The sequence below is a fragment of the Clytia hemisphaerica genome, unplaced genomic scaffold (assembly GCF_902728285.1).
Source record: "Clytia hemisphaerica strain Z4C2 unplaced genomic scaffold, Clytia hemisphaerica genome assembly, whole genome shotgun sequence".
Lineage (NCBI taxonomy): Eukaryota > Metazoa > Cnidaria > Hydrozoa > Leptothecata > Clytiidae > Clytia > Clytia hemisphaerica.
In genome coordinates this window covers 445132-455854 of record NW_027103851.1, presented here as the reverse complement: position 1 = coordinate 455854, position 10723 = coordinate 445132, and positions in this window count along the sequence as shown.

Here is a 10723-nt window from a genome sequence, read left to right as displayed (position 1 = left end):
TACACATAAGGCAAAACAAAATATCGTCTTTCTATTGCGTATGAAAACATAAGACGTAATGTTTTCTTTTCGCACTACGTTCTAGTTTTGTGTGCTAGATTTTATAAGAACTACATTCGGAAAAAGTAAAAAAGACAGTTAGACAGCTTTCGTAATTTCTGATAACACCGATGGCTTTACAACTCTAAGAATTGATATTCATTTTTGATTGTCTTTTGAACTTAGATACTAAAGTTAAATTATGAATAGAACCTTAGCCCCTTGAAGTTCTTAGATAGATATGAGCACTCCGAATACGTTCGGAATGAGTCCTACACACGAAGGAGTAGGAATCATAGCGCTGACAGACACTGTGACTTGACAGACGGGAGCTGCAAAGCCATGGCGTATACCATGACACTCGAACGACACTGGAAGAGTGATGCTCACGAGAGGTCAATTCTTATGGGTGCCACGGCACGTCACAATGTCTGTCTCATTTACCCACAATCTTGTATCAGAGCAGTGGTACCCAATTCCCCTCACATGGTATGGGTTGACCTGGGCGAAGGTATATTTACTTGCCAAGTGAATCGTAGAGACACGGGGGGTATCGAACTCGGGCCTCCCAGGCGTATGTCAAGTATGATAACCAGTATACCACTTCGTCGAAGTGAAAGAACGATGTTCTTAGTTGTAAGTTCTTATAATATTCGAATATTCTTTCAACTGAGAACATTATTCATTCACTTCGAAAGTCGCAACACACAAAGCTGACCAAAATGACATAAATAATAATTTTCTGGTCTGGTGTTATATGTTATTTTTACACTTTTTTGCACTTCTCTCCAATATATATTTGTTTGACGTCAATCATTTGAAACGATTATGTTGTTTTATACTCTACATTTTCCCCGCAAAGGTTCGAAAAATGGACCCTACGTGGGACTCGTTTTTTCGAAAAAGGTGACCACTTTTTTCCCAAATTTCCCAAAATTCCCCAAAAACGTACCCTACGAGAGACTAACTTTTCTATTTTGGTGTTTTTGGGACTCCTACCTGGTGCTCATTCAGGTGAAAAAAGGTAACCTAACCAGCGGCACATTCCCACACCTCTTTTTCCCAAGTCTGCCCTCCCCCTCCCTTGGCTACTTTCTTGTCTCGATTTTCCTCTTTGGATGGACCCGGTAAAATTGAATTTGATAGTTAAGTGGGGTTAAGCATTTTAATAGATAGAAATCTTATCCTATAAAAAGTTTCTTAATCCGTAGCGACCAGGCAATTTTTCCTTAACTCCTTATTCTGATCTCTGACCCGGTCAGACTCCCCCACTGGAAAACCCGGTGAAAAGATTACCAGGAATGGCTTAATTTTAATTCCCAGTAGGATAACGAGTAAGCCAGTCAAAACAAACTAGAATTCTCAAGCCCAGCAAAACGATTTATTCTATCAACCCGATTGAAGAATGCATTTATTAGGGCAAGCAAGCTGCAAAATTCTGTGCCTACCATTTATAAATTCGCCACCAAAAGAATTTCCGCCTTGCCACCCCCTTAACGCCATATTCTCTTACGTGAATGTTCAGTCAGTGATTTAACATATAACGTTAAACGGGTTTAGTGCACTTTAACGTAATATGTAAATTTGTCGGAAAGGTGACAATTTACATAATATGTTAATTCTACGGAGATTCTAAGTTGCAAAATTAAGAAAGTATTCAAATTAATGAATTATGGTAAAACCAGACTTGTCCATACTATAATATAAGAAAAACCTGACGAGATTTATTGTTTTCCACCCGGTCACTGAGACAAGGGTGTATAAGATTTTGAAATTTTGAATACAATTCTCCAATCCTGAACCCTTGAAAAGGTAATTCCTGTCTCACAGCCCCAGTGGAACTTTTTTCCTCAGTGGGGATAAAAACTCCTTTTGAAATCCCAACGGGAATATGAATTCTGTTGACCCAAGGTTAAAAAATCCAGTGGGGATGGGATTGGAGTGCAATTTTTAAATATTAAATATCGAATGGGGATGAAATCAAAGTCGATTTTTCAATAGGGCTGAAACTTGAGGGAATTTTCCCACGGGGGACGAAATTCTTTCCAAATTTTCCAGTGGGGAGTGTGTATAGGTCTATTAGAAAATATCAATGCTAAGAAAATATCTTTGGAAATTTGACAAAAAATCAAAATTTTGATTTGGTCAGCAAAAAAGATTTTGCTTGGAGAAGAGGCGTTTAAAGAGTCCTAAATCAACAGACATTAAAACGTCATTGCGTGAACTATCTAATGTTTATTAAAACTTTTTACATCACGTTTCTCATACACGTTTTTTTATAAGAACATAAGGCTTCGATGGCCAAAATGTTAAGAAGAAGTTAAGAAAATTTAAAAAAACACCCTTTTTCTTTGGAAAATGAGCAAAAATGCTCGAAAAATGATGAAAATCAAAACATGTTAAGAACATTTTTAGGCTGAAAACTCAAAAAGTTAAAACATCTAAAGGCTTCAAAATTTTTGGATGTTCTTACAAAAAAAACGTGTAATTCTTTTTGCTTCCTCTAAGTTTATTTTATTGTTTCAATGTTTTAATTTTCTTGAGGCTTAAGTCTTACTTCTTAAGCTTGAGAAAACTGTCTGGTTTAAGTTCCCAGAAATTTTATTCGCAAACGCAGCGTAACTGCTACTAAGCTTATTGAGCTGTAAAACTTTTTGAATAATGAATGAACGATGGAATGATGTCATAACACTCTCTCTTGGCTAAATATCACAAGGATTTTTAACTCTGTCACTTAGTTTGTGACGAATTGTAATCTGAAATCCTCTCGCTTCTTAAGTGCTTCTTTTTTTTTTGCTGCTACAACAGAAATTTGTTCGAGAGAAGGATATTTCGAATTACGGGGAAAAGTTTATAAGGCATTGTTAACTGAAGGGACGAGAAAACTTTGTTCGGATTGAGAATACATTCGACTTTTGGAGCTTCGAGTTAAAGAGACCCTCATATTTGGAAATTTTTTAATGATAGTGAAACATAATACACATTTTAATCCGAATTTTTTCCTAGTAATTTAGAACTTTTAGACAATCCTTCGATTGTTTTCACAGGGTCAACGGCCAGTCTAACTGAACAGGACAGAGGAAGGATTGGCAAGCTACATTTGAACACATTGGAAAGACTGCAACTCTTGAATGGATGCTCAATCATTTTTCTTTTATTGCCAATTTAGAGGTTCATACAGATCGTTATCTTCTGAAATCCGTTTTTCTGAGCTAAAAGTATAAGTACCCAAAATCTATCTAGATCCACTTCCGCGTTATTATTTTACATTCTGATTTCTATTTTGGTGCATACATCATTTGCATCTAATACTGTGGTTAACCGGGTTAAATCTCAAAAAGTTAAGAATTTCTGAAGCAATTTCGGATGTCATAGCTTTTTCAGGGCAAAGATACAGTTTGCGCTCCTCATCAATTTGACACCCCCTTCTCAATTTTTTAATGATAGTGAAACATAATACACATTTTAATCCGAATTTTTTCCTAGTAATTTAGAACTTTTAGACAATCCTTCGATTGTTTTCACAGGGTCAACGGCCAGTCTAACTGAACAGGACAGAGGAAGGATTGGCAAGCTACATTTGAACACATTGGAAAGACTGCAACTCTTGAATGGATGCTCAATCATTTTTCTTTTATTGCCAATTTAGAGGTTCATACAGATCGTTATCTTCTGAAATCCGTTTTTCTGAGCTAAAAGTATAAGTACCCAAAATCTATCTAGATCCACTTCCGCGTTATTATTTTACATTCTGATTTCTATTTTGGTGCATACATCATTTGCATCTAATACTGTGGTTAACCGGGTTAAATCTCAAAAAGTTAAGAATTTCTGAAGCAATTTCGGATGTCATAGCTTTTTCAGGGCAAAGATACAGTTTGCGCTCCTCATCAATTTGACACCCCCTTCTCACTGGACCGGAAGGATTTTTTCAATCACGTCGGGGTAAAAATAGCGGACCAAAACTCAATGGGAATCGATATTCTTATGTTATTTATTGTTGGGGATTTGAATTTCATTGATTTCGAGCCTTAATATTCAGTGGGTATATTTCTCTTGCTAGCTTTAAACCATTCTGACTGTTTTAGAGCAAATGAGCATTTTTAGAGCAAAAATTTGAAATGAAATTTTTTTTCTTAATATTTACAAATTTTCATGGTGTTGGCTGATGTGAACATATTTTATTTTGGATTAGAAATTTCATCAAAAAAGGAATCATCTCATTGATTAAAATTGGTTAAAAGTAAAAGACTTTTGATGGGCATGACGTTTTAAAGACGTGACGAAAAACTTTGTCTTTCATCGCGGAAAACTGGAAGTTGTTTGTCCACTTGGTTTATATAAGGATTTGAGATAAGCTGTCATCATTTATATGGAAAGTTAATCTAAACGTCTTAAGCATTTAGTTCCTTGTTTATATTACACTTTTTATAAACTTTTTTTCGAAGCTATCTCTTTTAGTGTAAAAATCTTTACACTACTATCTTATTTCTCCCAATTTGCCTAAAGGTGAAAATCTTTTACCATCCAAGTGAGTAATTCTTGATATGCGTAAGTCAAGATTACGTCATTTTCCCTATCAGAAACACCCGATAACACTGGAATTTGACCCCTGTGTTGCTATGCATATCAAGAATACTAACATCAACTGCAACAATCTTTAGCATATATGAACGTGTCGCAATGCAAATCAACATTGGGTTGATCTAAAAAGCAGGGTAGCCAATTGGCTACCCCAATCGGGCTGGGTTGTGGGGTACCCCTTTTCTGCCCAAATTTTTGAAGTCTAGTGCTTTAATTTGTGAGAATTCAATACTAGAACCTTTTAACAGTCATTTTAAAGAAAAAAGGTTCAAATTTGATCCGTAATTTTAGTTATTGTAGTAATTTTTATTAAAGTACTAAAATCTACTTCTGTTTACTGAGTGCGGTCGCCATCTTGTCTTTTTTCCTCTCACACTCTGAAAAATTACAGACCAGACCATTTTTATGGCGAAAAGTAGAGAATATTTTCAGATCCCCAACATTCTAACAAAGACTCAGAATGAAAACCAAAACAATCTGGAACAATGGGCAATCTTAACATCAAACAAGAAGCCTGTTGGCTTGAAGGCCCAGCGAAAAGTAACGTGTTGAAAACGAGCGTGCAAAACAGCAAATGTATGACCCTGTTGACATGGATCAAAGTGAAGACAGGGAAAATTTTTCCAAAATCACCGCTGTACTTCTCATTGATTAGACGCTTGAAATTTTATTGAATGGTCTCCTACCAACCGGCGCAGGTTCACCCGGTTGAATACTCTCAGGTACCGTGAGATTGGGTAACTTGCATCAGTGGAGGGTAACTTGCATCAGTGGAGGGTAACTTGCATCAGTGGAGGGTAACTTGCATCAGTGGAGGGTAACTTGCATCAGTGGAGGCTAACATAACATGCATAACATGCATAGCCCTCAAATGAAAGACCTGGCTGGTCATTAAAATACAACTACGCAGCTCCGCTCGCAGCTCTACTCTTTTGTTTTGATTTAATTTTGTATTTTAATGACCAGCCAGGTCTTTCATTTGAGGGCTATGCATGTTAGCCTCCACTGATGCAAGTTACCCAATCTCACGGTACCTAATAGTTGGGGGGTTTGGAATAAGCGGGGTGAGGTTGGAAAAAATCTCAAAACTTAATAAGCGGAGGGTGAGTTGGAATAAAAATGTCCTAGGTGGAAAATTTCCATAAATTATGCGCGCCCATAGAAAAATATTTTTAAAAACCCGCGAATAAATAGTGAGTGGGCGCTTTTTAACCAATTAGGTGCACTCACATATTCAGGGAGAAATATCCCTGCAGGCATGTTAGTTGGACCAGACCGTAAACCAGAAAAATAATCTTTAAAAAACTAGACGATAAAATAGTTTATGGTCTGCATATCAAGGCTAATTGCCACCGGAGGAAGCCTAAAGCTTCTGAGGATGGCATTCATAGCTTCACGCATAAGGAAGTTGGGCAAACATCTCATAATTTTGCGCGCGTTTTTCAGTATTTTAGTTCCGCTTAACGGTAGCATTCTTATCTTACGGTCTCTATTGTTTTATCATCATCAAAAAGACTTTTCCGGAGTTATTTTGATCTGATTACTCATTTTGAAATGTCAGTTTGTCTTTTTCTTATCCCTGGAGAGTTAAATGAATCTAAGGAAATTCCCTTTTCTGGGAAATTCCCTTTTTATACCACAAGTAGTTATTAAGCGCTCTTCATAGGTTAAAAATATTACTCTACTAAAAGTTTTCGAACAGTTATGTTGCTAAACGTGTACATTAGTAAAATAACATATGAAGAGCAGTATCTTCAGATATATACGCTTTTTATAGGAAAAACCAGTAGGCATATGATTTTGGCTGGGCTGCTCTTAAATTTATATGATTTTTCAGCCTTAAATGTCAATATTAGTTAAAATGGAAACATGTACTTCTCAGTAATTTCTGAAATCTGAGGTTCAGATTCTTCTTAATTTGTTCTTAGGTTTTGGCCAAATTTAAGCCTCGTATTCTTATGAAATTGTTCTTATAAAAAACGTGTAAGACAAGGCACGGATGTCACTCTAAGTAGACTGTAAATCACTCCCTTGACACATTTGTTAGCATTTGGAAGAATTTTGTCTCAGATGAGAGGTCACTCTTAACAAAAAATACTGTAGGGCTAAGATCATTCCTTTTGAACGCAAATTCAACTCTATGTGTTCGTTTTGCTGCGGTGGCACCTTAATGAAAGTTATGGCTAGTATAATTCATGAGATTTAATGTGAGTTAACAGTTATGTGACAGATCCAGAAATGACCATTTTCACTGTTCGTGCATTGTAACCATGAAAAATGTTTCAATCTAGTTCAAATTTACCCATGAGCTGCATTTTAGTGTCAATTAACAGATTCCAGAATCAGTTTATACTTTAAATAATCATGTGAGTCGAGTTTGAAAAATCAAGCCACCGATCGTTTAATGCGACAGATCCAAAAATACCCATTTTATTTAATATACGTGTAGAATCATGAAAAAAGTCCTAATCTTGTTCAAATTTACACATGAGCTGCATTTTAGTCTCCATTAACATGATTCCATAATCAGCTTATTTGAAATAATTCTGTGTCGAGTTTGACAAATCAAGCCACCAATCGTCAAATGAGACAGATCCAGAAATAACCATTTTCACGCGTAGCATCATGGAAAAAGTTTCAATCTTGTTCCAATTTACACATGGGCTCCATATTAGTGTCCATTACCAAATTCCAGAATCAGTTTACTTGAAATAATTATGTGTTGAGTTTGAAAATCATACCACGTCCCACCACTACTGACCACCGTTGTCTTGTTAACAGCCTCAACAGAGACAGATCCAGAAGTGACTGTTTTCTTATGTAGCATCAAGAAAAAAGTTCCAATCTTATTCAATTTTACACATCAGATGCATTTCAGTTTATTTATTTCTATATCAGAAGCCATTATTTCCTAAAAATTTATAAAGTCTTTTTGACCATGAAAACAAGAAACTAAAAATGAAAGTGATTTAAGGTAGAATTTTCACTCATAAAACTTTATGAAAACTTGAGCTAAGACTATAAGATATGGCAGAATGTTGAAAAAGGTTTATAAAGAAAAATAATTACCAAATTTCTTTGGTTTGAAAGTCTCTTGACCACTAAAGCAAAGAAAATGTTCAAGAAAGTATGAATCAGCCTCCTCGCTTCGACCGCCATATTGTTTTGTTTTGAAAATTGTTTTGAAGGAGCGCGGAATCAGAAAATATATCTTTTATAGCCAGTATCCGACTTTAGCTAAGCTTTTCCTTCTCCAGACGGCAAAATTAAAAAGTGTGTTACTGGTTTTAAGCGCCGTTTCTACCAAAACGGACAGACAGATACACGGACGGACGGAAAAGTGCTAATGAAAGGCCCTATTGCTAGCGCTGGGCCAAAAATGATTTACTTTTAAGGTAAATTAGTTATACCTGATTATATCTAAAGTAACTCAGGCATTCAGAGGATTATCAGCCGCTAAAAAGTTTTTATTTTTTACTCTGGTCTATGAAATACACGGCTATCCCACAACCTAGCCAAATTGGCTACCCCAATTGGCTACCCTGCTTTTTACATATCAGCATCTTAGTAAAAACTAAATCCTATGGACTTAAAGATGAAAATGGAAAAAATCAATACTCACAGGACCTAAAAGCGTCTAAACGAGACTACTGTCATTGATATGACATAAATATCTGACTATAGTAGTTATTCTAAGGTTTTGAAAGAATCTATGGTCGTTATTTCTTATAAGCACATATCCACTTTTCTTTTTATCGGCTCAACCAGTCCAATATGACGGAAACATCAAATTTCCGATATTTTTAGACCGTCAAAATTCCACTTAAAGGGTTCCTGATGATGAAATTCCAGCCATTTGGTTCCAAAATTTGATTATTGGACTTTTAAAACTTGACCAAATCTTTTATAAAACAAGAGCCGCAAAGATGCGGATAAATATTTCCTTTACGAATGATAAAATAATTATTGATGTCCTCAAAAGATTTCAAAGTGCTTTATCTCAGATAACATCAAGCAACACAAGTCCCCAAGAATTTCAAAATTCGTTTATGCAATTGCTAGTATTTGCAGGATTATTCCTAAGATGACGAAGGTTCAAACCTACGGATTACGGAGTATATCCAAGCTGAACTCGACTGAGAATAACAATGCAGTAACCAAATTGGCTAGACAACCTTTAATTTTTGTTACTCTCGGGTACCTAATAGCCGCCCCCTCCCCCGCTAATTTATTTTTCGAAGATTTCCACCCAGGACATTCTTATTCCACCCCCCCCCGCTTATTAATTTTTGGTCCCTTTTTTCAAAGAGGACGTGCTGTTGAATAATTTTGTATTCCAGCCATAAAAACAATGATAGAGTCATGCATAATTACTGTATCATGTATATTGTATACATTATGCATGGTTTTATCATTGTTTTTCTGCTGGACTACATAATTATTCAACAGGGTGGCCTCTTTGAAAAAAGGTCTATTAGCCTCCTTTTAAAAAATTTGCCACCCAGGACATTTTTATTCCAATTCTTATTAAGTTTTGAGATTTTTTCGAACCCCCCCCCCCCGCTTAAATTCCAATCCCCCCGGCTATTAGGTACCCAAGAGTAGGTGGACTTTAGTTAGATTTTAGTATATACTAGCCGTCACCCGGCGTCGCACCTGCTGAGTAGAGTGTTGTGTTATTGAACACATCAAAAGGCCTTGGGATAGTGCATAATTATATTATTTTATTTTAAGCGCTTATTGCCAGAAATATTAGCCAAAAAGGGGAAATATCTGAAATGAAAGAATGAAAAAAAGGAAAAAGGTTGTCATGCCAGGTCAGGAAATCACTTGAAAAAATTGTCAATTGAGAACAAAGTTTTCTTCATTTTTTAAATGCATATGATATGTGGAAGAAAATGTCAAGTTTTAAACGCACATTGAAGAAAATATATTCATAACAAATGTTTTCCATCTTTTAAATGTACGTGTAAGAAATCTCCAAATTTATAAAGTTTTCCACGTTTTCAACGCGTATTGAAGAAAATAAATTCATAACAAAAGTTCTCCATTGTTTAAATGCACATGTAAGAAATCTCCAAATTTATAACAAAAGTTTCAACCTTTTGCCTTTAAAACGCACGTGGAAAACAGTCTACAAATTCACAACCAAAGTTTTCCACATTTTAAATGCACGGGGAAGAAAATCTCCAAATTCACAACAAAAGTTTCCACGTTTAAAACGCACGTGGAAAAAATCTCCACGACCAAAGTTTTCCACATTATATGGATTATAAATGCATGGGGAAAAATCTCCAAGTACCAAGTTCAAGACAATGATTCCAATTGTTTAATTCCATATTCAATACAATCAAAATTTTAAGAGTTAACATTCTTCATATTAGCCAAGGTGTTCCGGTTATATCAGCTTAAAAAGTTTGAAATTACAGTTCTGTGAACCGCAACAGAATTTTCCCCACAAAAAGAGTTTTCACCAACTGTCAATAACCAGTTAATTCATTATTGTAGATAAAAACACCAAGGGAAATTCAATCATTAACCAGTCAATTTTGCTCCATGTTTAAATTTTTTAGCTCAAAGCTAGCTAAATCATAGTTCATCACCACCCATATCGCCATCTGACCATTGCGCATTGGATTGGGTGGTGCATACCATAAAAGTGAGTTCAAACTTTTTTGATGTCGCAAGTATTTTTTTTCAGGTATAAAATGGTCAGATTTATCCATAATATCACTTTAGGTAAATATACAGGCAAAATTGAAGTTAGCTTGTTGTGAAACATGAAAGTTGACAAAATGTCCTGTTTTTCCAAGACCATCAAGATAAGAGATTGTATCTCTCACACCAAGAGTATGTAAACGAAACATCAAATCCAGACAATCGTACAAAAAACATGATCCAATTTAACTCATGAAAGCATAAAAACGAAAGAAAAATAGCGAAAGAGCAACATTTGTTGTCTATTTTTTGCCTCCATCTTTGTTATGACTGTTAAAAAGCAGTATGGTCCGATCAACAATACGCTTTCGAACCGGGCGACGTTTTCCGATGGGCAAGGAGAATAGACCACCGTACGCATATTTCCTACGACGTGTCTTGA